The 23,149-nt window shown below is 40.9% G+C and overlaps 1 protein-coding gene across 6 annotated transcripts in view; it reads left to right on the top strand.

Moving 5' to 3' along the window:
- The first annotated feature begins 10,604 nt into the window (after positions 1 to 10,604).
- The window catches only part of ctnnd2b (catenin (cadherin-associated protein), delta 2b), a 209,609-nt gene continuing 197,064 nt past the window's right edge, over positions 10,605 to 23,149 (top strand). For all 6 annotated transcript variants that reach the window (XM_063461036.1, XM_063461034.1, XM_063461033.1 and 3 more), the window contains exon 1: positions 10,605 to 10,886. The gene's annotated coding sequence lies outside the window, so the exon portion shown is untranslated. The remainder of the gene's footprint in view (positions 10,887 to 23,149) is intronic.

Below are 23,149 nucleotides of genomic sequence, written 5' to 3'. Positions count from 1 at the left end.
GCTGTGCGGGTCCTCTTTTTCTTCTGTGATGGCAAAGAGAGGCTCAGCTCACTTATTCACTGACAGTCTGCACTGCTGCGCTTTACCTTTCTTCAGGGGCTTCCAGCTCAAGGAACAATTCTCAGAGGAGCATGTTAAAAATTCTCTCTGTTAATGTGTAGTGCCAAGCTGAACTCATACCACATCAACTACAAGGTTTTTCATGTGGACTTTTAATGTTGGACCTGCAGGGAATTTCACAAATAGACACGGCAAATGCACATTTTGTATATACAGTGAAAAGCGACTGCACATAATAAAAAACAATTACAAGTGACATTCCTGAGTATGTTTACAAATTCTCAAAAGAAAGGGGAGGTTTAAAAATCTCAAGCATTATGTGACTTTATTTGAAAGAATGGTACAGCTGTTTGCCTAGTAAAGGTTTTACTGAAGGGTGTGAACATAAGCACCATGTAAGAATGTAGAGCTCTCTTCTCTGGTCTAGCACATTCAACAATCCCTCATCTGAACTAAGCAACTGTATTGTATGTTTGACTAGATTAGGATGAGATGCGACATGTGACAGTGTCATCCTCCTAAAAGAGTCTTGTGGCACGGCTTTAATAATCTTAAGAATACTTAAAGTACATCACTACATATCTGTGGGAAAGTATTTGTCACCTTCTTGATTTCTTAGTTTTTTGCATATTTTTTCACACATGTATGTTTCAGATCATCAAACAAAGTTTAATATTAGACAAACATAAACTGAGTAAATACAAAAGTTTTTAAATTAATATTTCAATTACTAAGGGGAAGAAAGCCAAACCTACCTTAGCCTATGTGAAAAAGTATCGCTAAACCCACCCTCAGTCTTTCATGTCACTGTGGAGGAATTTTGGCCCACCACACTGGAGTGTTTTCAAGAATGAACGACCTGTCCTCCTAAGACCCGAACTCTTCCATGGCATGCATTTTTAATTTCCCTTTGATAATTGGGCATATTGGGACCCGATGAATGTAAAAACAAAGAATTTCCAGATTTTTTACCTGATTTTTTTTTCTGAGAAAAATTAGATCCACATATGAGGATATTTATTTAAAATTTCGATAGAAAAGTGGCAGTATAATGTCCAGTATAAGTGGATATCAGGCCCTTGCAGAGCAAAATTGAGTATTTTGGTCTAGACATCCCAAAATGTGATGTCCACATATGTGGACACCAGGTCCTAGGAGGTTAAAGTCATGTCAAAGCATCTCAACTGGACTTAAGTCTGGACTTTGACTAGGCCGTTCCAAAACCTTTTTGTTTTTTCAATGGACTTTTGGGTGTGTTTCAGATCATTGTCCTGCTACATAACCCATGTGTGCTTGAGCTTCAGGGCATGAACTGATGACCAGACATTCTTCTTCAGAGTTTTCTGGTAGACAGCAAAATTCATGTTTCCATCAGTTACAGAGAGTCGCCCAGGCCCTGAAACAACAAAGCAGCCCCAGACCATCACACGGCCACCACTGTGTTTTACTGCTGGTATGATGTTCTTTTTATGGAATTCTGTGTTAGTTTTATACCACATGTAACAAAACCCGTCTAAAGGTTCATTACATCTCTGTGGTAGTTGATTTTTGTTGTAAGTAATCTGCATGGATACTGCTCTGCTACTACTAGAGCCAAAACCTTGCAAAAACAAGCATACCCGACAACTGCAATGCCAAATCTGTACGGGTTACCTGAAACAAAGAGTGACGTCTGGTCCCTGTGCTTGCTGTCTTGCACATCTCAACAACTGTGTATGATTTGTGTCAGTTTGGAGTGGATCAATAAAACCTGCATTATCTTCTTGCTGTATCTTTAATAACATAATGCAGTTCAGTCTCTCCTGACGCGACCTTCTCCCACGAGCTTCTTCCTTTTTCTTTTATTTTTACATTGAGGTTAACCTTCTTTACAAGCTGCTTCCGCAGAAAAGGACACAATTCAGATCTCAGTGAAAGCAGTGGCATGTTTTATTCACTACAGAAGACGAGGTTGGCGATGATCTGAGCAGACCTGCGAACCTGCACAGGAATTTATCAGAGGAGGAGCAGCTCTGCTAATAAAAAATAATCTAAACATTCATCTCTCCAGTTTTTTCTATTACGTTTTAATTGCAACCAGGAGCTCTACTGTTTTATGGTATCTCAGTTTTCTGTGAATTTTTAATGACACAGATGGAACAGGTTAAAAAAGATAATAGATCCAAGTAAAAGACATTATTATTGCAGATGAATATTGTATTTATATGTTTGTTTGGGTTTTTTTTTTAAAATATTTCTTCACACTACAATAAAGAATACATACTCTTGTCACACACTATTTGTCTCTTTTATATATGGAAAGATGTAGTGCAGTTATAAGTGTGCTGCTGTTTGGTGTTGCTGCAAGGGAGGAGATTAAAGGTGTCTGATATAAGTGTTTATAAAAAAAAATCAGATATTTTGATAAAGGCATTAAGTTCTCAGAAAAAACAGGGGAAATATAGTATAAAATATACTCTCCTTTTATCTTTGTGACAGATGGCTGACCCTCCCTGAGCCTGGCTCTGACAGTGGGTTCTTCCTTTTAAAAGGGATTTTTTCCTTCCCACTTTCGCCAAATCCTGCTCATAAGGGATCGTCTGATTGCTGGGGTTTTCAGTTTTACACACTTTGAGGTAGCTTGGCACTAGGCTATATAAATAAAACTGAATTAAATTAAAACCTGCTTGTGTGAAAAATAACATCATCAAATTGTATTATACTCAAATACAGTGCACTAGTTGGCTTAGAAATTAAAGGTGCATTCTGTAATTCAATCCAAGACATGTTATCTAACCGAAAACTGTCAAATGGACTGACAGGCTATTAAATCATCATTTATTATTATCATTAATATAATATAATCAAACATTTAGGTCAAAAATCTCAGTGCTAACAAGCTAATGTTAAGAATGTGTAATAGTTTTGGAAATGTGCATTACTGACTGAATTCGTGAAACCTTGACACTGCCCATGCAGTGTTTCAACTGCACTATAGTCCACAGCCAGTCTAAATAAAGTGTTTTTTGCTCCCTGTTCCCAGAAGGTACCATCCAGCAGCGATGGCAGAGATTTTGAGTTAGGCTAAAAGCTGTCATCATTTTCCTAACTAGATGTGAAGAGGCTGACTGGGTAACACCAGCTGGCCACCTTGGCAGCTAGAGGACAGTCTCATCTTGGCAAGCCCTTTGGGAATGGTTGTGAGTTCTCCATACCCTTTTGACATGTGATGTAATTCCTTTCGAAAGGCACATTTTGCTCCGTAGCACTTTTTAAAAAATTTTGTTGTAGCTTTCATTCCAAAATAAATTGCAAATATATCTATTGGACTGTGCAGTACAAAAGATATATTTGCTTTTTGTAAAGTTCAAACCTATAATTTTGGCATAGTCCACGCAGAGAAAGAAATAATGATCATGGTTATCTTAGACATGTGTTACTATGGCAGTAACACAAAAATAAATTATAAATTGAGGCTGATGAGAATGACATTAGCTTTGCAGGGATTTGGACTTAAACCAGCTATTGGACAAATGCTAGCTGAAATGTTACCCTGTGGGAGTGGGGGGTGGGTTGCTTGGTTCATGGCAATCCATCCAACAGCTGCTGAGACATTTCATTCAAAATGTTAAAAAAAAAAAAAGACTCAAGGTGGCGCTAGAGGAAAAGTAGTTGTCAAAGTCAAAAGATTGAGCTAGTTGTTGTTGAGAGATTTGAGTTTGGATCAAAGAGGCGTACAGCCACGTTTGTAGCATGGCTTCAAACAGGGACAAAAAGTAAAGCCCATACAGCGGACTCTCACACCCGCACACTGCTACACCCGCACCAGCTCTGCTTACCTGCTCTGCATACTGATAGCACAATTTGGCTAAAATGCATCACGTGTCTTCCACTATGTAACAGAGAACCCACTATGTGTTATTCCTACTTGGCAAAGAAAAAGTGTGAGGTCAAAATGCACGTATAAGAAGTATCTAAAAATGTGCTTGTTTAGTTTTCAACAAACCTAAAATGGATAACTGGAGAGTTTGTGGGTCTTATGAGGATGATGATGATGCTCATCACTACCACATAAATGCAAAAGCCTGTGATCAAATGTGGTCACAGTCTGTATCACCGCCATGCAAATGGGGTCTGTAGATCAAATCTTCAAAACACATATACGTGTGCATCTGTAAGTTCCTGAATGGGCCTTTATGGCGACGAATGTTTAGCTACAATAAATCTTTTTATTATTGTTGTGTTTGTATCTGTGTTTCAGTTTCTGTCTCCCTGTCATGTGACTGTGTGTCAGTGTTTTGGACACACTCTGTGTTCACTTTGGATGCCATTTTCAAAAGCCTCTCAGAAAACCGCACGGCTACATAATCACAAGTCTTACCACCATCCTGTGCTTTCAATCCAAGTCACATGGGTTCATATATTTAGTCTGTGTGTGTGTGTGTGTGTGTGTGTGTGTGTGTGTGTGTGTGTGTGTGTGTGTGTGTGTGTGTGTGTGTGTGTGTGTGTGTGTGTCTGTATGCGCCCTCCTTCAGCATCGCGCTTTACACGCGCATACATGCTTATCCTGACACCTGCGAGAGGCTTCTCAGTACCAGCACATTCTCCCGCTGATGGACACCGAGCAGCTCCACTGGAGCAGACAAGTGCCTTGCTTAAGGGGACTTCAATTTTTAGATTAGGTCAGATGAAACTTTAATGATCCCTGTGGAGATGTCAGTTCATTAGAGCAGCAGAGGCTGGGCTACAGATAAGAATAGCTCAGATGGAGTGTAGTGCAGAAATAGATTGCATACTTGCAGTGATACAGCAAATACATGAATAAATACATACTTACAAGGGAAACGTGCATTGCAGGAAAAGTAACATCGTGGCAACATAAATGCATTATTAAATTGATTCTATTTAGTGATATTTTGTGCTTCTGCTTCTTCAAGCGTCGTGGTCTGACATTTCGGTTGTGACGTGTAGATAATCTGAACATCCAAAGTAATTTCTTGTTCAATGAAGCAAACGATGCATATGAGAACAATGTGTGCGAGATTTAGTTTGCTGCTGATGCCGCTGACTGTGGCATTTAGAAATGGCTTACAGTTGACTGAACAAAGAAATGCTAGACAAAGAGGAACAGAGGAAAAAAATAAAGAGACAGACTGAATGAAAGGCAGACGAATATAGACAGACCCAGAGATGGAAGGGATATACAGCACTCAATTCAACTGGGTTACAAACTTTTTCCAGTCTCCTTTTGTGTTCAAACTCCCTCTAGGAAAGGCTTTGTCCTGATTTGGCATGTGTCTCTGTGCATGTATTATAGTCTTTACAGATAATTTAACAAAGCGGCTGGGGTTGGTCTCTGCTGGCTGAGTGGGGTGAGATATGTTAAGGAGGCATCAGTGAGGCTTTTTATGATGTGAGTTTTTGCTTCATGGTGAGCGAAACCGGGCGGGATGTAGTGCCATCGCTGCCTGGGCTGTTGGATGATTTCTGAGTTGAAGGTGAAACCTCTCTGCTCCAGCAAGAATTTGAACCCTGGTCTGTCAGTGTTTGCACAGAGTTTTTACCATTCTGCTTTCCACCCTTATCTAACCAGTAGCTTACAGGCTGAGGAAGGCACCTGCTACGTTTCGTTGTCTCACTGAACAGGTCATTGGTGACATGCAAGGCTCTTCAGTTGGGACGCTCACCTTAAACCTGTAGCTGTTCACTGATTTGGTGGTTCAAGCTTGAAAACTATGAGTGTGTGAGCGAACAAGATGTCCTGTCAAGGCCAAAGTTCAGGCTGTAGAGTAGTGCCTTGTATGAACCGCTAAAAGAAAGAGTTTCCTCTGCCTCTTTGGTTGTTTCAGTCCAAGCTACAACCTCTGAAACTGAAAAACTACAGCAAAACTAAACTCTCTTTAACCACTGACAGTGGCTTCAAAAGTTTGTCAATCCCCATAAACACACACAAAAACTTTACAGCTGACACAAAAAGCCATTTTGATTTCTATGGATATTTCTCCTTTTCATAAAAATGCACATATGGGGTATACCAGCACATCATAAGGCTGACAAGTGTGTCAGCACCAGCAGTTGTAGCTGGTCATTGTCTTTTAGGCTGCATGTTTATGAATCAGAGTCACTGAACTGAACTGCTCAGCCATCTTTGTAGTGTTGGTGCCTTTTGGAATCGTGGAATTATGTGGCAAATAACATTGTTTATAGTGCAGTTTAACCTAACCAAGAAGTCTGTGCGACACTTTTGGTAGATAAAATTCTAGTATTTTATTAGTTTGTCATATAGCACTAATTACTGCTGTAATATTATTATTGCGCTGCCTTTTTCTAACATATGCACCCATACAGATCATCCAGTTCAAGTGAATTTCATTTATATGGTGCCATTTGACTACAGTCAAGGCGATTTATAAGATAAATACCTTATGATAGAGGGCTTTCAGCCATCTGTTTCAGGGTGAGGGGAAAGAGAAAAAAATAAAAGCGGAAGAGAAAAAAAGCTTTAGCATCCCAAATTAAGCTAGCTACACAATATTTCTACCATTAGCTGAAATAAACTGCAAGAATTTTTTCACTCATTTACTCGTTTTTTGGATCTCCTGGCTGCCAGCAAGGTTTTAAACAAGTCAAAACTTCTGCGTTTCTCCTGTCCCCGCTGCCACCGGGGCCGGCTGGGGCAAGAGGGGGCAACGCACCCTTAAACAAACATCCTGCTGGAAGTTTGATTACCCCAAAACTGAATATGGGCATGATTTACAACAGCAGCTGAAAAATCCACTGGAAAAGGGACAAATGAGATAATAGTTGTTTCCCTCCGTGCTCTATGCGCAGGCTGCCCCACTCGCTCCAGCACTGTTGGTATGCAAATGACCCAGTGTCAGGTTTCTTAATAGGCAGGGCAGAGCAAAATTATGCAGCCAATCTCTGTCGTCACAGTGTAACTGACAGTGAATTACTTTAATGTTTTAATTTTGTATTTGTTAGAAACGTTTTTTTTTTAAAATTTCCTTTAGTTTATGGGACTTTGTTTTAAACTTGGTGGAGCGGAAGTAACGCTCAGCACGGACTGTTGTGCCTAAAGTGGGTGGACCGCGGGTTTTGACTCATCTTGCCACCGCCTTCAAGCTGGACTCAAGTATATAAAGAACCCATGTGAAAGTATTGTGGTTAAGTTAAATTCAATTTATTAACCTACCTTTAAGGTGCAGTGTAACAGGCAATGATGTGCATTTAATGTGACTCTGTTAATTTGAGCGTCCATGAAATGAATGTCTTATTTTATTCATACTTTATTTTGCAAATTTATTTGAGAATTAGGCCATTTAATTAAGATAGATTTTATGTTTTTGGTTGTAAAGATCCGGATGGAGATTTTTTTTTATTCTGTATTTCTATTTTTCAGTTTTATTTTTTAAGACTTGGTTTATTGCCTTTTTCTTTGTAACTTGGCCTACTTTTTTAAGTTTTGTTAATATTTACATTTCTCTCTGCCTGTCTAGAACCGGCCCAGGCTGCCACACATTTTCATTCCAAAGGCCATGTAGATGCTAGCCATGTAAACTTAGCTCGGACCTCAACCTCACTGAACACTTGTGGAATCAGCTTGAGCGTGATGTTCATGCAAGAGTGACCAACGCATCCACATTTGCTGACCTGTCATGACATTGGCGACAAATACTGATTGAAGACTGGGATGTCATCCCACAGCAGTGTGCGACAAAGCTGGTGACCAGTGAGGAGCAGGTGCCAGGCTTTTGTGGCCCTGTGTGGTTCTTCAACATACCACTGTGCCCTCTGTTTGTTAATGAATTAATAGTTAAATTGCCATTTCATTTCAATCATCCTATCCAACAAACCACACCAAACAAGAGTCAATATTAGAATAAGCGGTTTTCAAGTGAAGCTCTTGTCTCACGTGCATCTTTTTTTAGTTTGTACCACTTAGCATCTCCAACACCACACTATTAACCCATCCACTCACACATCCTCACTACTAATAACACTGACTTTTTCTTTGTTTTATGTTGCTTTCATGTTTTTGAAGTATTTCAAGTATTTTTTTGACCTTTTCCCTGCATCTCACTCTTTTTCACCATGGTTTCTGAGCCAGGTCGAGACAGTTTAAACAAACAGCTTATTAAAAATGTTTCCTGACTCTGACTGAAAGCTGTTTTTGATATTCCTCTGATCACAGCGCTCTGTTTTTACACTTCAGCTCACACAGGTGTATAAAGTTTGGCTAATTAGACTTCTCCCCAGGAAAACGTAGCCGTGCAAAACAACTGCACCAGCAAACGAGGAGCTTATTGATATGAGACAGCTTTCTGCAATTCACTTGCCTTTTAGAGATGTTCTCTTCTTGTTTTCCAATACTGTGAGTGAACGATCCCTTCAGTATTAACTATTGGCATTTTAAAGCTGGCTTATTAGCACACCTCAGTTTACATTTGAGACATACGCTTACTGTATAAAATCTAATACAGGAGAATATATTTTAAGAGCACTATGGGCAAAGGTTTATTCTAGAAATGATGCAATCATGCAGAATCCATGGGAGCCATAGTGGTTTATTATGCTTTCACAAAAGACTTTGTCGTTAATGATTAGGTCAAAGGACCAAGCCATGGAAAACATGGAAAACAATGGAAATAAACTCCATCCATTTTAGTCTCTCTCTGTAACTTTGAAGTATTTTTAAAAATGTATTGTTTGTTAATTAATGAATTTATTTATTAGGTCTGTGAGCTACACAGTGTGGGGCAAGTGGTTTTAATACGGTTAGAAAGCCAGTTTATTTTCCCTTAAATGGACCCACATAATCGGCCATGTACCACAGGTCTGCAAGCTGGCTGTAGTTAACCATTACTTAAAAAGCCATCTCTTGACCCAGCGGTCTTAGCTAATTATAGGTCAATCTCCAACCTTCCTTTAATATCAAAAAAATGATTTGAAGAGTTTCAGTCAGGTTTCAGAGCTCATCACAGCACAGAAACAGCTTTAGTGAAGGTTACAAATGATCTTCTTGTGGCCTCTGACAGTGGACTCATCTCTGTGCTTGTCCTGCTAAACCTCAGTGCAGCGTTCTATACTGTTGACCATAATATCCTATTACATCGATTAGAGCACGCTGTAGGTATTACAGGTACTGTGCTGCAGTGGTTTGTATCATATCCATCTAATAGACTCCCAATTTGTACATGTAAATGGAGAGTCCTCTTCACACACTAAGGTCAACTATGGTGTTCCACAGGGTTCAGTGCTAGGACCAATTCTGTTTACATTATACATGCTTCCCCTAGGTAGTATCATCAGAAGGCATAGTATACATTTTCACTGCTATGCAGATGACACCCAACTCTATCTATCAATGAAGCCAGATAAAACACACCAATTAGTTAAACTGCAGGAATGTCTTAAAGACATAAAGACCTGGATGGCCGCTAACTTTCTGCTTCTTAATTCAGATCAAACTGAGGTTATTTTACTCGGCCCTGAAAATCTTAGAAATATAGTATCTAACCAGATTCTTACTCTGGATGGCATTACCTTGGCCTCCAGTAACACTGTGAGGAACCTTGGAGTGATTTTTGACCAAGACATGTCCTTCAACGCACATATTAAATAAATATGTAAGACTGCTTTCTTCTTTGTGTAACATCTCTAAAATTAGAAATATCCTGTCTCAGAGTGACGCTGAAAAACTAGTTCATGCATTTATTACTAGGCTGGACTACTGCAATTCATTATTATCAGGATGTCCTAAAAACTCCCTGAAAAGCCTTCAGTTAATCCAAAATGCTGGAGCAAGAGTACTGACAGGGACTAGAAAAAGAGAGCATATTTCTCCTGTATTGGCTTCCCTTCATTGGCTCCCTGTTAAATCCAGAATTGAATTCAAAATCCTGCTCCTCACATACAAGGTCTTAAATAATCAGGCCCCATCTTATCTTAATGACCCCATTAGTGCTCTCGCACTGCAGGCTTCCTTGTTGTTCCTACAATGGTATCTGTGTAACCAACTGAACAATATGAATGTACAATTTTACAGCTTAGGGAACCAAAATATACTTTATAAACCCTTACTTTGTTTTGCTGCAGCTTTTACCATCTATAATTTAATCATCTTTCCAATTTTTCTATAACCAAGGCAGCATTGACCTTGTTGTTTGCCACTGGAAGTTCTTAAGTTATGGAAAATATGTTTTGTACTTGATTTTTTTTTTCTGTCTCTTTAAATCAAGACACAAATGTGTAATGATGAAGTGTCTTCGGTATCTCGTGCCTATTTAACAGAAAAAAATGTGACCTTTTCTAGAGAAATATACTGTTAAAAGATAAAAGTACCTGCAGTAACATAAGTGAGACATGCTTGTCTCTTCCAGCTGCTGCTGCCTTTCCGTGGAACTTATCATCTCCATGTTGTAGTTCCTCTCATCACCAGTGGGTGTCGCTGCGGACTCTGGTACCCAAGCCGTCTGTCCGTCTGTCTAGCAAGGATAGGGTGATGTTGTATTGTGAACTGAGAGAGCGAGAGCGAGAGAGAGAGAGAGAGAGAGCACCTCTGCCGCTCTCCTTGCCTTCTCTCCTGTGCGCAGTGCTCCGGCCCGGCCGCTCCTTCCTTCCTTCCTCATTTCCTCCCCACAGCTGGCTGTCTCCTCTCTCGGATGCTGGTTGTGCCTTCTCCTTTCGCACTACCGCCGAGCAGGACCAAATACTTCGGAGGGGTGGAATGACTGACTACCTGTTTTGCATGGTCTGAATTTCGGGAAATTCGCACGTCGGAAAGGAGGGGAGTCAAGAGGGAAAAAAGGAGGCTCTCCATCCTCCCCGAGGGAATTTATTTTACAGTAAGCAGGCGCAATGTCATTCCAGAGTCCTCTTTCCGCTCGTCTCACACCTCCCATTTGTGCAAATGCCTAGAATTTTTTTTTGTTGCTAGAGCATGACAGCGTGCTGGGAATATGGCTGCATGTTGTATTGTGTGTGTGTCGAAGTGTGTGCCAGATGTTTTTTTGCTGTTTTTTTTTTGTGTGTCAGTTTATTCCGAGGCGTGGTGTGGATCGCGCGCGCGCGTGTGTATCTGTTTTGCTTTTGGCACGATGCGATAAAGGGCTGTGGTGCGCTTGCATTGATCCTGGAGTGAAAATGGAACCCCCATATTTCAGCTTCACTCGCCGTCCATCCATCAGGCCGGGGAGTGTGGGGGTCGGAGGATGGAGGGAGGAGGGAGGGGGCTGGCTGATGTGAAAACGGTATTAGGCTACTTTCAGACTGACCTAAATATGAGCGATGTTCGCGTGATTATCACGGGTGTCAGCGGCACATCGTGCGCCGGCTGCACCGTCTTTGTGTTGTCTTTGCAGAGCGATGCGTGTGGACGCTCCGTATTGTAGTTTCCCTCAGCCATCACTGAGGCATGTGGACGGATGAAGAGCACCTTGCTGCCTGCGTGCTCCATGTTGAGCACTAAAAGCACCACCACCACCACCACAGTGTGTTTTCTCGATCAGCCCCAGGCTGTTTCTCCAGCTCTCAACTGTGGAGTAATTAATGTCATTCATCACGTTGCCCCCCCCCCCCCCCCCCCCCCAAAAAAAAAAAAAAAAAATCAGTGTGCTTCACCAGCTAACATCATAATGTTTGCTCCTGTCAGTTGTCTGTGGATTTCTGCTCTATGACCTGGCAGAAAGTGGGGCCTCCCACTGCCGGCTGAATTAGCCCCCACACAGCCTACCAGTACATCTCAAGCCACCATGGGCTGCATGGCCGTTTAGATCCCTAATCTAGGGCTAATTCCTGTGTTTTCTCTTATGGACTGTAGGGCTTCCGCTCACTGATCCCCCTTGAAACTGAGAAGCTGGCTAGCCTCAATATAAGAAGTTTAATGTGATGGACATTAGGGGGTTAACCAGCAGATTATGTAGGACAGGGAAATGTAACTTGTTGTCAGCAGGCTTATATCTTTTTGGCAGTCATTGGTTCATGATGAGGAAGTGAGATATTGGTGGAAGGTGAAGGGAAAAAAATCAGCATTAGTTAGTAACAGTTATGTTTCCTGTCGGTGAACTATTCATCATGACACCGGACGAATGGAAAGGCTGACACTGTTGGCACTTGTACCAAGTGAAGTTATTTAGCCAATGTTTCTGTTAATGTTAGCATGTTAATGACTGTAAACCAGAGGAGTTACTATGTCGCCTTTGAGTTACATTTGGATGATTTGAGAACAGCAATAATGTTACTTTTTTCTAAATAGGGACTGTAAAGGGTGTGGCAAAAAGTGCATGACAAAAATACAATTACATCATCCAGTTTTTGTTTGCAGGTCTGAGGTCATTACCCGTTGAAAAATAAAAATAATTATTTGTGAAATTTAGATTTTTAAATGAGCATTTTTATGATACACTATAGAGTGTGTTTTCAGCTGCATCGAACAGAACAACGTGTTGTCTGAATGCTGCGTTTACCTTTAAGATTATGCTAAGTTATAAGATTAATTGCTGGAGTTATGACAGTAAAAATATAGAGTAGCTTAACACATGTCTGTGGGAAGCTAGTATACAAGTACTTTAAAGGGAAAGAAACTTTGTTTGGAAACCATTTTTGGTTTGGAAAAGAAGTGCATTTTCTGATGACCTGTTACCTCTGGGTGGGCCCAGTCCACCAATACACAAGTCCATTCTAATAATAACAGTTTTCTAACCATAACCAGAAGCCACAACTAGTAATTAGTAAACTTCAAATAGTTGAAAGACTGGAAAAGGGGGGAAACTGCTAGCTGGGTTATGCAAATCTAACATGATCTGCTTCACCTGTGCACTGAAAACCCTTAAATTAACCTTGTAAAAAACTGAGGTTTAAGCAGCATTTTGGGGGGAATTTTTTAATGGCCAGCTGCAGTGACTATTGGGGTCAATTCAGTTTTAGTTATACAGCACCTAATTACAACAACAGTTGCCTCAAGGAACTTATAATTGTAAGGTAAAGACCAAATAAAAACAAAGAGAAAATCCCATTAATCAGCTGATTCCCCTTTGACCAAACACTTGGCAACAGTGGGAAGGAAAAACTCCCTTTTAACAGGAAGAAAACTCAAGCACTTTATTTTGAAAGTTCACTTGCTGTGAAGTACTTCTTCCCTATGGTCCGACCTACTCCATCCAACCTTCCAACTTCTTAGACTACAGCTGGTGTCTAAGAAGTTCTTATCTGAGTTCGTACTGTAGTAGTTATTTAGTGGTTTTTAGTCAAAGCTACAGAGAACAAGGATTAATATCGAGAGCTGCAGTCTGTAATGGTGGAGTGCGAGTTCATCTGCAGAACGAGAGACTTGCTAAAGATTGTATTGCTTATGTATTGACTGTCAGAAAGTACTTTGCAAAAATATTTGCAAAAATTGTCTTGCACCTTGCATCTCCTGCAAGAGTACAACCTGGCCAGGTCACCAGCTGCAGGGAGCCAAGGTGATAAAAAAGTTCCATTTCAAACATCTAGCAACATTTCATACTGATCTCATGACCCCTCAGGGGGTCCCAACATCCAGGTTTGGAACCAGTGACTTACCAGAAGTGACCTCGTAAAGCTTTATAGATATCATTATCATGTTGCAGCTCTGGTATGAGCATGATTACAGTTTCAGCTCCTTGTCTCCAGTATTCATTTGGTCCGGCAGAGTGCTCACACAAACAGCTTGTGTTTACTGACTGCTACAAGCCAGATTTAACACTCACAGGTGAACCTGCCAGCCACTGTTCTCGTCACACAACATTTAACTGATCAAAAGAGCTTCTTTTTCCAAAATGTTCCATTTCCTGAACACGCTGAGCGACATTACAGGAAACCGCGAGTCTTCCGAGTGCATTCAGCTGCCACTCTGAGATATAATAGCGTACCTCCAACACACCACGCCTTCCCCTTCAGTGCCCCTAACCCCCCCCCCACCCCTTGTCATTTCTCTGCCTAATTGCTAAAGATTCATGGTGGATAGTCGAGTGACCCCCATAGCCGTAAAATCTGTAAAGTGATGCACTCTGCCACGGCTCTGAAAAGTAAGAGCCCGTTATCATCCTCGGCTACTGCAGACTCAACAGGCTTCATTAAGGTTTTATATTCAGAAGATGATACATGTGATGTGGACAAACTTTTAATAACCTCATACTGACCGATCCAACACACGAATTACTGCTTCCTGTGCAAGACTCAGAATCAAACGATTTCCCTAACTGAGCTCAAGTTACAGATTTATGAATATGATTTGAATACTTACCAAACATGATTTGGTAAGTATTCCTCAGAGATTTGTTCAGATTCTGCAAAATACTGTTTTTACAAAACGTATTTGAGCTAATAGTAATAATCAATGGGTTTTGTTTTTTTCGTATAAAAACATTTTCAGTGCCATTAAAGAATCTTTTTCTTCTTTTATATTCAGCAGCAGTAGTCAGCAATAACCGTAGCCTGTATGTGTCACTTTCGGCCTTGTGGCTTGCTCGTTCAGTCTGAACAAACTCGAGTTAATATTTGCTTCAAACAAATATCTGTATCAATGTTTTACAGAAAGGTTCAGCACTGGCCGGGGAAAGGCCGAGGATCGGCCATGGGCCTGTCAAAGACCAGCCAGCCGTTTTATGTGGCTGTATCCGTCGGGCACAGGTGAACCAGGCTGTCTCTGGCCCCGGTGGGATCTGTGCAAGCCTAAATGTTATGTTCCCAGGTATTAGCAAATTTACATGCTGTTATAGAGATGGCGGTGACTATCACAAAAGCAAGATCTAAGTTAAAACATTGCGTAACCTAAATAGACTTATTAGACTGGTCCTTATTCGGTGACACTCAGCACTTTAAAGTGTGAGTATTCACAGCGTTCTGAGGCAGTTCATTCAAAATTTGACTTGTCCAAAGCTCAACATAAAGTATGGGATGTGGACTGGTTCTTATATAGTGCCTTTCTACTCAATTGAGCACTCAAAGCACTTTCTACCGCAAATCACACAGTGTTTTTATCTATGCCTAAACGCTTTCTCACAGTTGCACAGGCACTTGTGCAAGAAGGCTTAGGCATGTGGGCTGGAGGGCTCAGGGATCAACCCACCGACCTTCCAAATGGAAGAGGACCCGCTCTACCACCAGAGCCACAGCTGCCCCTTCAGTGATGAAATTACAGAGAAAAAAAATTTCGATTAGACATATTATACATACACTATATAATAGCATATAGGGTTTTGACAAATAATTCATTAGAATAAAACATCGTATGACCTACTTTTGCAGCTGCATTACTATATTATCATTTCTCTTGCCTCTATAGTGATATTATGTAAGATTTACAGATAAAATATTAATGTCCTCTGCAGATTCTTGACATTAATAGTACTGTAATTATTATAGTGACTAATTGTCAACAAAGTAAAATATCTCACTTGTGTATTATCATGTCCATACCACAGGGCAGCTCTCTTCCTCTGGCTATTAATTTCATAGCCATCATTACAGTAATAACATGATGTAAAAATGGCATACAGGGAAAACTGAGCTATGAATTGTAGGTAAAGTCTTCACTATCTACATCCATTGTCCTAACCAGATAATCTCTGTTGATAACCTTGTTCTGAAAAAGAGAGAGACATGGACACAGAGAGAGAGAAGAGAGAGAGAGATTGTGTTGCCAGGTCATTGTATTCCAATCATGGCAGCATCTGATTCATATCACACAGCAGGCTCCCCCTCCCACCATCAGTGTGTAGATGGAGAGACAGGTTGCCTGGTCAACAACCTCTTTATTGTGTGAACCACTCAGAGCAGAAACACAGCAGGAGATGCAAGAAGCAGGACAAAGTGCCAACACCATGGGCAGTGTTTTGTAAAACCTGGTTAAAGAACAAATGAAACTAAAGTGATAAAAAAAAAGAAATGAAGAATTATTTCACAAAGTTTGGCGATCGAATGTATCAAACATCAATGACTGTTCTCAGGGGAAAGTGAAAGAAATTCATGTACAGTGAGATAAAAACCCCTCTCACCCCAACCGGTCGCAGCAGATGGCCCCGCCCCTCCATGAGCCTGGTTCTGCCAGAGGTTTCTTCCTGTTAAAAGGGAGTTTTTCCTCCCCACTGTCCCTAAAGTTCTTCGCTCATAGGGGGTCATATGATTGTTTGTTTTTTCTCTGTATGTATTATTGTAGGGTCTGTAGGTGCTGTAGAAATAAAATTTAATTGAAATTGAAAAATCCTTCAAGAAAATGTTACAAATGATATGTCTCTTTGTAGTTTTTTGGTTGTTTTTGGCATGACCTTTAATACTGACCTAATCTTCTTTACAGAGATATTTATTGACATCTCGTCAGTTAAATTCTCATATCCACACACATTTGCAGGTGATAGGCTTCTCTTGTGCCAGTCCTTTACCTTAACTTTTCCAAATCTTTAGCTTATTTATTTATCTATTATGTATTTATCACCAGTTTCCAGTACTGGATAAGTCATTAAGTTCTCAGAAATCTCATTCACACCCACGCATTTCAGTGAACTTTCACAAGACAGTGAAATATTTCTAAAAAAAATCTTCTGTCCAGACTTTTATACTATCACTCATGCCTGGGAATCACTCTTAGGGTTTTCGATTTAAGTATGTCACTGCCCACATTTAAGTTAATGCTTACAGCTTTTTTTATTTAATTCAAATATCTGAACACACACAACATCCCACTGGCCAAAGTTTTAAGGCTGAGGCTTAAAAATGCGACATTGTGAAGGTCTCCGTTGAATTTACCTGTACGAGAACCCAGATTAGTGAGTGAAGAACTCAACTTTGAGTGTATCTAAATGGAAACACTCATGGAAATTCGCAGTGCTGCTGTTGACATTTGCTGTTTGGACACCATGTGAGCACCTGCAGCACAGCCTGGGCGTGTAACTGAACGACTACCAACCATATCCTCTCTTTGCAGCTTTCACTCATGGGTTGGACTGGTTCGCTAATGGATGATGGCAAATAACAGCTGCACTTTGCTCTCCTGTCTTAGGTACTGAGTGGTTTTCTCTTCTCCTCTGCTTTAAGAGGGGAGAGGAGCAGAACAGTCGCTACATGAAGAGGGTAATGGCTGTTTGTCAGATGCGTCATTCTTTCACCTGAGTTTTGTTCATTTTACCTGATGGTCGAGTGTTTTAGCTGCAAAAGTCTCCTAGCAAAATTGCTTTGCACCTACATTTGCTGTGGCGCCCGTCTGGTTGTGAACTGAAAAGACATTTTAGAGAAAAAGCAACCATGGCTGTGAATATGTGCTCAGTTAAACAATGACATTTAGTTCAATTTAGTAACCACATGGAGCAAGCCGCAGCCTGCTCAGCCAGAAGGCCATCGCACTACTTTTTAATCACTGCAGCACATTAGCAAATTAATGAGTAATGGATAAATGAGAGGCATCTTTCATCTCTGTGTTAAGCCAAGTTGGGGCCAGTCCTCTCATCATTGTTTCAACGAGTCCACCGTTCTCTTTGTGTCTGGCAAAGCTCAGACCTTGCATTTCCCTCTGCACTGAGGGAAACAATAATACTCCTCCTAATCCACCTCTCACTGCATTGCTCACCCAATCAATCCCCCACGGAGTAAAACGCCGGCAAATCGTGGTTGCCGAGTTGTGGTTGCTGTGGCAACATGGACTCGGGTTTTTCTGTGATGTCAGCCAGGTACGGCGTGGCAGTTTGTGCTCTAACAAGGCAGACCCTTGTTGGGGATAATGAGCAAGACTCTGCTGTCATGGCGATGACTCTTTTTGTGTGTGAGGGGAGGTCAGCGAGGGGCGACTCCCAATTAGCTTGGAGTGTTTGAGGGAGACAGTGAGTAGGTGGGTGGGAGAGTTGCCCCCCTGGACTTTGCTGTTTTATGTTGCGTATGAAATGTACTTTTTGGCAATATGTTTAACAATGCTAAAAAATATTTATCATAATGGTTGTGGGCTTTGAAATGGTTGTTTTAACAGTGAGATTAGAAAAGACTTCTGTTCAGCCTGTAGTAGAGTGAACAGAAGGCTCTTACCTAGTTAGTTCATTCATAGTTAGTTCCAATACATTTGAAGTAAAACGCCGTCCAATGAGCGCCACAGGTGGGATTAATGGTATTGAGAACCTGCCTTCAAGCATCCTTAATTTGTGACCGTGACAGGGTAGTGTTCACTCTTTCTTTCTTTTTTTTTAAATAAAAAAAATATTTTAAGTTACAACAGCATGTTAATACAAAACTTTGAATATACAGTACTTTGCTGTTCAGTATTTACAATATCCCAAAAGATAACAGAAAGAGAGGAGAAGAAAAACAACAAACAAAAAAAACTAAACTAAACAAAACACAAATATAAAAATAAAATGTATAAGGGACACTCAGTGTACTACCTGTAACTACAATAGTGATATAGAGATTTGGTATCAGATAAGGTGGTCATTTTAAATGTTTCCATGTATGTTAGAAATGGCTGCCACGCCTTAAGAAATGTGGTGTTTGAACCTGCCAGTGTATATCTCATCTTTGCCAAATGCAAAAACCTCATGAGCAAGCCACTGTCCATGTGTGGGAGGAGCTTCCTGTTTCCATCCTAAAAGTATAAGGCAAAGCAAAGGCAATAGAACTCGAATCGTATTTTGAGAGAGTGACGTTTTGAGGTATCACTCCAAAGATAGCCGTTAGAGCAGAAGGATCAAATGTAACGTTATGTATCTCTGAAAAGGTATTAAATACAGAGACCCAATAGTTATGAGTGTTCACCTGTTTTTGACACCACCAAGGCTAATGAACAACAGATGAAAGAACAGGACCTGGTTTTCCACTGCTCTGCTCCCCCTATGGAAAAAAACCCCAAAAGATAATGGGATGCATCAGTGTGGACAGCATTCAGAAAGAAACATTAGCATCTAATCATTGTTTAGGGAGTCTTTCTGATTCTGATTCTCCCCTCCCTGGTTAGGCTGGAGTCAGTGTGTAACTAGCTGAGAAAAAGATTGAGAATTCTGTCTGATATCAGGCTCATTTTTGTGCTAATTCAAGTCCCAACCAAATGCACAACAGCTAACAAGTGATATTCCACATTTACAGTCAACCTATTTAAAGAAATTATCATAGTTTGTTCTAGTTTGAATTTGCTGCATCACAGAAAAATGCTATTACGTTATATTGCATGGAAGATTTAGTAAATAACGCATCATCACTTGATTTTGAACCGGGCATCAGGGTTTCTGACTGCACAAATCAAGAGAAGTAAACTTGTCTTCCCAGTCGATGTCCATTTCATTTCATTTTTTTCTTCGGAAAGGGGGGGGGGTGTTAAATTCTTGCATGCTCATATTCTGCCCTCTGTTTACCCTCCACTGCACACTCACACACATAAAGGCAGTGATGCCCGCTCTATTGTCCCAACAAAGGAAGCAGCTCTTGTCTCGTGTTTACCCACATGTAATTTAGATTTAGATTGCGTGCCCTCGATTCTTTGCATGTGTGTGTTGTTGTGTTTTTTTGACTCGGTGGGCGTTGGAGGACCGTCGACTGCAGCCTGACAGCCGCTCTTTGTTCTCACTCTTACGAGTAAGTGGGCCTTACATAATTACGAATGAGCTTTCTATCTTTAATGCTGCCGGGAGAAAGCATGCAAAGCTTTTGGAGCTGTAAAGCTAAAAAAATTAATAATTTAAAAAAATGACACATTGTGGTCAAACACCCATTCAACACTTATCACCCTGATGAGAGCAGTTCTCACTCTGCTTTACTCCACCGCCTGTGTTCTTTGGAAGCGGCAGAGGATATATGCATACTGACTTTTCACGTGTTAAATCAGTGCTGTTACAGAGGACGTACCTGCCCCCCTTTTTTTCTTATTGTTACTTTTTTTTGTGCTCCTAATGGCTTTTGTTGGTGAATAAACACTGTAGGTTGTCCCAACCACTCCACCTTCCACTCCTCCATTGCTTAGTTTCATTTTTTGCTGACAGTGTGGTTTGTGTGGGGTCTGTTACAGACTGCACGGTGTCAGTGCATGCTCTCGCTTCAGGCTATGTCCTTGATTATTTTGTGACCGATAACGCTTTCGATGCGCTGCAAAGGAAAAAAAAAATCCCCTTAAGTGGCTATTAAATGCCATAAAAAAAAATAAAAAATGACCACACCACCAATTAAATGTGCCGAGGATGAAAAGCAAAGGAGTTCTTCAAAAATGGAGGGCAGTGTTATCTGTTCTCTTTCTGACAGTTTTTATGTCCTAAGCATTTTTTAAACTTTAAAGGGCATTTTGGTGCCCCGAGTGCTCATTAATTTCGAACCCTTTGCCAGCAGTTGCTTGCCTGCAGTTTTCTAAGAGTGTGTGTGTGTGTCTGTGTCTGTGTGTGTGTACACATGTGGTAGAGGAAGTGGCGTCTGGCCAGTTGGGTCCTGCTTTGTCTGGCTTTAATGCCTCTTCATTCACTGTACTCACATCCAGCCAGCGCCCTGACAGTCACTAATCTCCTCTTTATCTTAAAGGTTTGCTCAGCACTTCGGCGTCCCATTCAGGCAGCTGCAAACCAAAGATTTGAGGCAGCAGCGTGGACCTCCATGTTGATAGATCTACTCTGTTCTTTAAAGTAGTGAGGTTGGAAAAGCTCCAACCTAGCCGTAGTAGCGTTTTTCTCTGTATCCAGAGTTAATCCCAGATAGTGGATACATTTGGGCCTAATCTGGGCTACTTTTATCATGACAGGCATGGTATTGGCAAATGTTCTGTAGGCCAGACATGACCTCAAATGTCACAATGCCCATCTGGCCTTTATGAAACGGACACGTGGTTGAGTTGCAGGCTGACCCAACACTGTTAGGCAAGGCCAAATGTAGCACAAAGAAAACTGCATATGTGGGCCACACTTCAGCTGAACCCTCATCGCGTTCTAGAAAGACTGGGCATCTTTGTGATATATGTGGCTCGTACCTGTGGCTTATGCTCATAGGCAAAAGCCATTTTATTCACACGCAAGAGCATCCATAATGAACAGTTATGGAGCAGCTCAGATAATGCAGTGCACAGCTATTTGGAGAGGATGGGTGGTGGACCGACAATGCTTAAATGGACAGTCAGACGGCCACCAGTTTGTCCCAAACGATTTTTAAAAATAGTATGTTACAAAGACACAACAGCATTGCACAGGTTGCTGTTGCAACCGTGTTCTCTCTGTGAGCCGACTTGCAATTGTTACATGCATTCCCAGTATATTTGCTACTGCTACTCCCAGTTGTTCCCAAACAATGAACTATTTCAAAAAATGTTCATTGTTGCTTAAGGGCTATGTATCTACTGTCTACAGTGAAGCCCTTGGGAAGCACAAAGACTGATAAATTGCCCAAAGGGATGTCACTTGAGTCATCGTTTTTGTGATTACAAGTTTGAAATGTGGATGTGAAGTAGAAAAGAGTAAACTTACCTCACCTCTGCTTCAAGCAAGCACCTGGAGGCTGGCATAATAAGTTTTTGGCTGTCAAGCTGCATTGTGTTAATGTAATGTTATTATTGTCAGTTACTGTTTCAGCTTTCAGCAGTTTTGAAAACATGATTACTGAGAAAAACTGGTTACTCTTTTTGCAATGCTGCTTTCCTTTAGCAGACAGGCAAAACTGTAGCAAGGGTTCCTTACGTCAACGTGCAAGACTTGACTGCCCACCTCTGCGCTTCGACGTCACCGAGTTGTCAGTCTCTGCACAGGTCTTCCAAAGTGCACGAGTCCAGTGCCACTGAGACCACTCTGCACGTCCATCTACAACGCATGTACAACAGTGCAACAAGTTTATTTTGTGTGTGCATGTGGTTGTTTAACAGAATAAGCACATTGAACTCTTAAATATACACAGATTCTAATTCTCATAAACTTAAGAGTTAATCCATTACAAATACATAAAAGCATGTATTGGTTTGTGGAAGCCGCCATGTTGCCCTGCCATCTTTATTACAGTGCCCAAGATGGCATCATGTTTATGTATGTCATAAGAGAGCAACCACATACGCCAGATATGGCTTATTGTCAGCGGATTAGAGGCCTGACCCTCCTGTCTCCAGACAGCTGACAATTGAACGGAACGTGAGTCATCAGGTTTACTGATCTATCAGTCATTGTCATTAATGAATGGCTTGGTACACTCACACGAACAACCAGAATGAAGACAAAATTGTAATAAAATTGTGTTTTTCCCCCCTCTGGATATTATTTTTATTTTCCTGGAAACATTAAGAGAGGTAATTAGCTGGAAAGGTCTTGTTAGGGGATGTTTAGATGCAAAAACAAGCAGTGCAAATAATGAGAATGCTGTTTCCAGTCAGTGCCCATGAAAGTCGTCCCTCCCCACCCCACCCCTCCGGCTCACGTGGCCACACCCGCGCTGTTAGTGCAGTGCTCTGGATTTGGGATTGGCTGAAATGAGTGTTGTCATTGATCAGCCTGGCCAGAGAAGCACACAGGAACAATCAATAGAGGACCACCTTAGCCAACCATTTAGTGAATGAACTGGCTATATGAAAGCTAAAATCCAATTCACATTTTAATAACAGTAATGTTTTTCCATCATCATATTTTCCTTTACGTTCGAGGTTATATTTAACCCCGACTCTTTGGGAATTTGGAAACTGATTAGAATACTGATCAGACTTTTTAAAGATTTTTCATCGGCACATCTGGGACAAAGCAGAGACTGAAGTATTTTAAACAGCTTTGAAGACAGAGAATAAACAGGACATTTGCAACTGGGAAACAGATGTAAATGAAATGAATCAGCTATCAGACACTCTGTTTGCTAGACTAAAAAAAATAAGCCCATTATGCTCCTTACTACCCAGAATGTGCTCCTGACTGCAACTCCAAGGAAATATTTTTTCTCAGACCTTTTAAGTTTGACTAATAGGGATTAGTCAGGTTGAGCTAAGCATCTCACTAATGACTAAGTATTGTGTCTGACTGAGAGACGAAGAGACTTTGCAGTTTATTGGCTAAGGGTCAATTCCCACCGAGATTTTCGCTCAGCTGGCTAACATACTGCACACCATGTGCTTCAATATGTGAGTTAGAGCTGGGAATTCCGCATTTGTACTCCTCTCAGCTGCTATAGTAACAAA

Source organism: Pelmatolapia mariae, linkage group LG18 (genome assembly GCF_036321145.2).
Source record: "Pelmatolapia mariae isolate MD_Pm_ZW linkage group LG18, Pm_UMD_F_2, whole genome shotgun sequence".
NCBI classification, from domain to species: Eukaryota; Metazoa; Chordata; class Actinopteri; order Cichliformes; family Cichlidae; genus Pelmatolapia; species Pelmatolapia mariae.
This window is presented reverse-complemented; position numbering and strand designations above follow the sequence as displayed.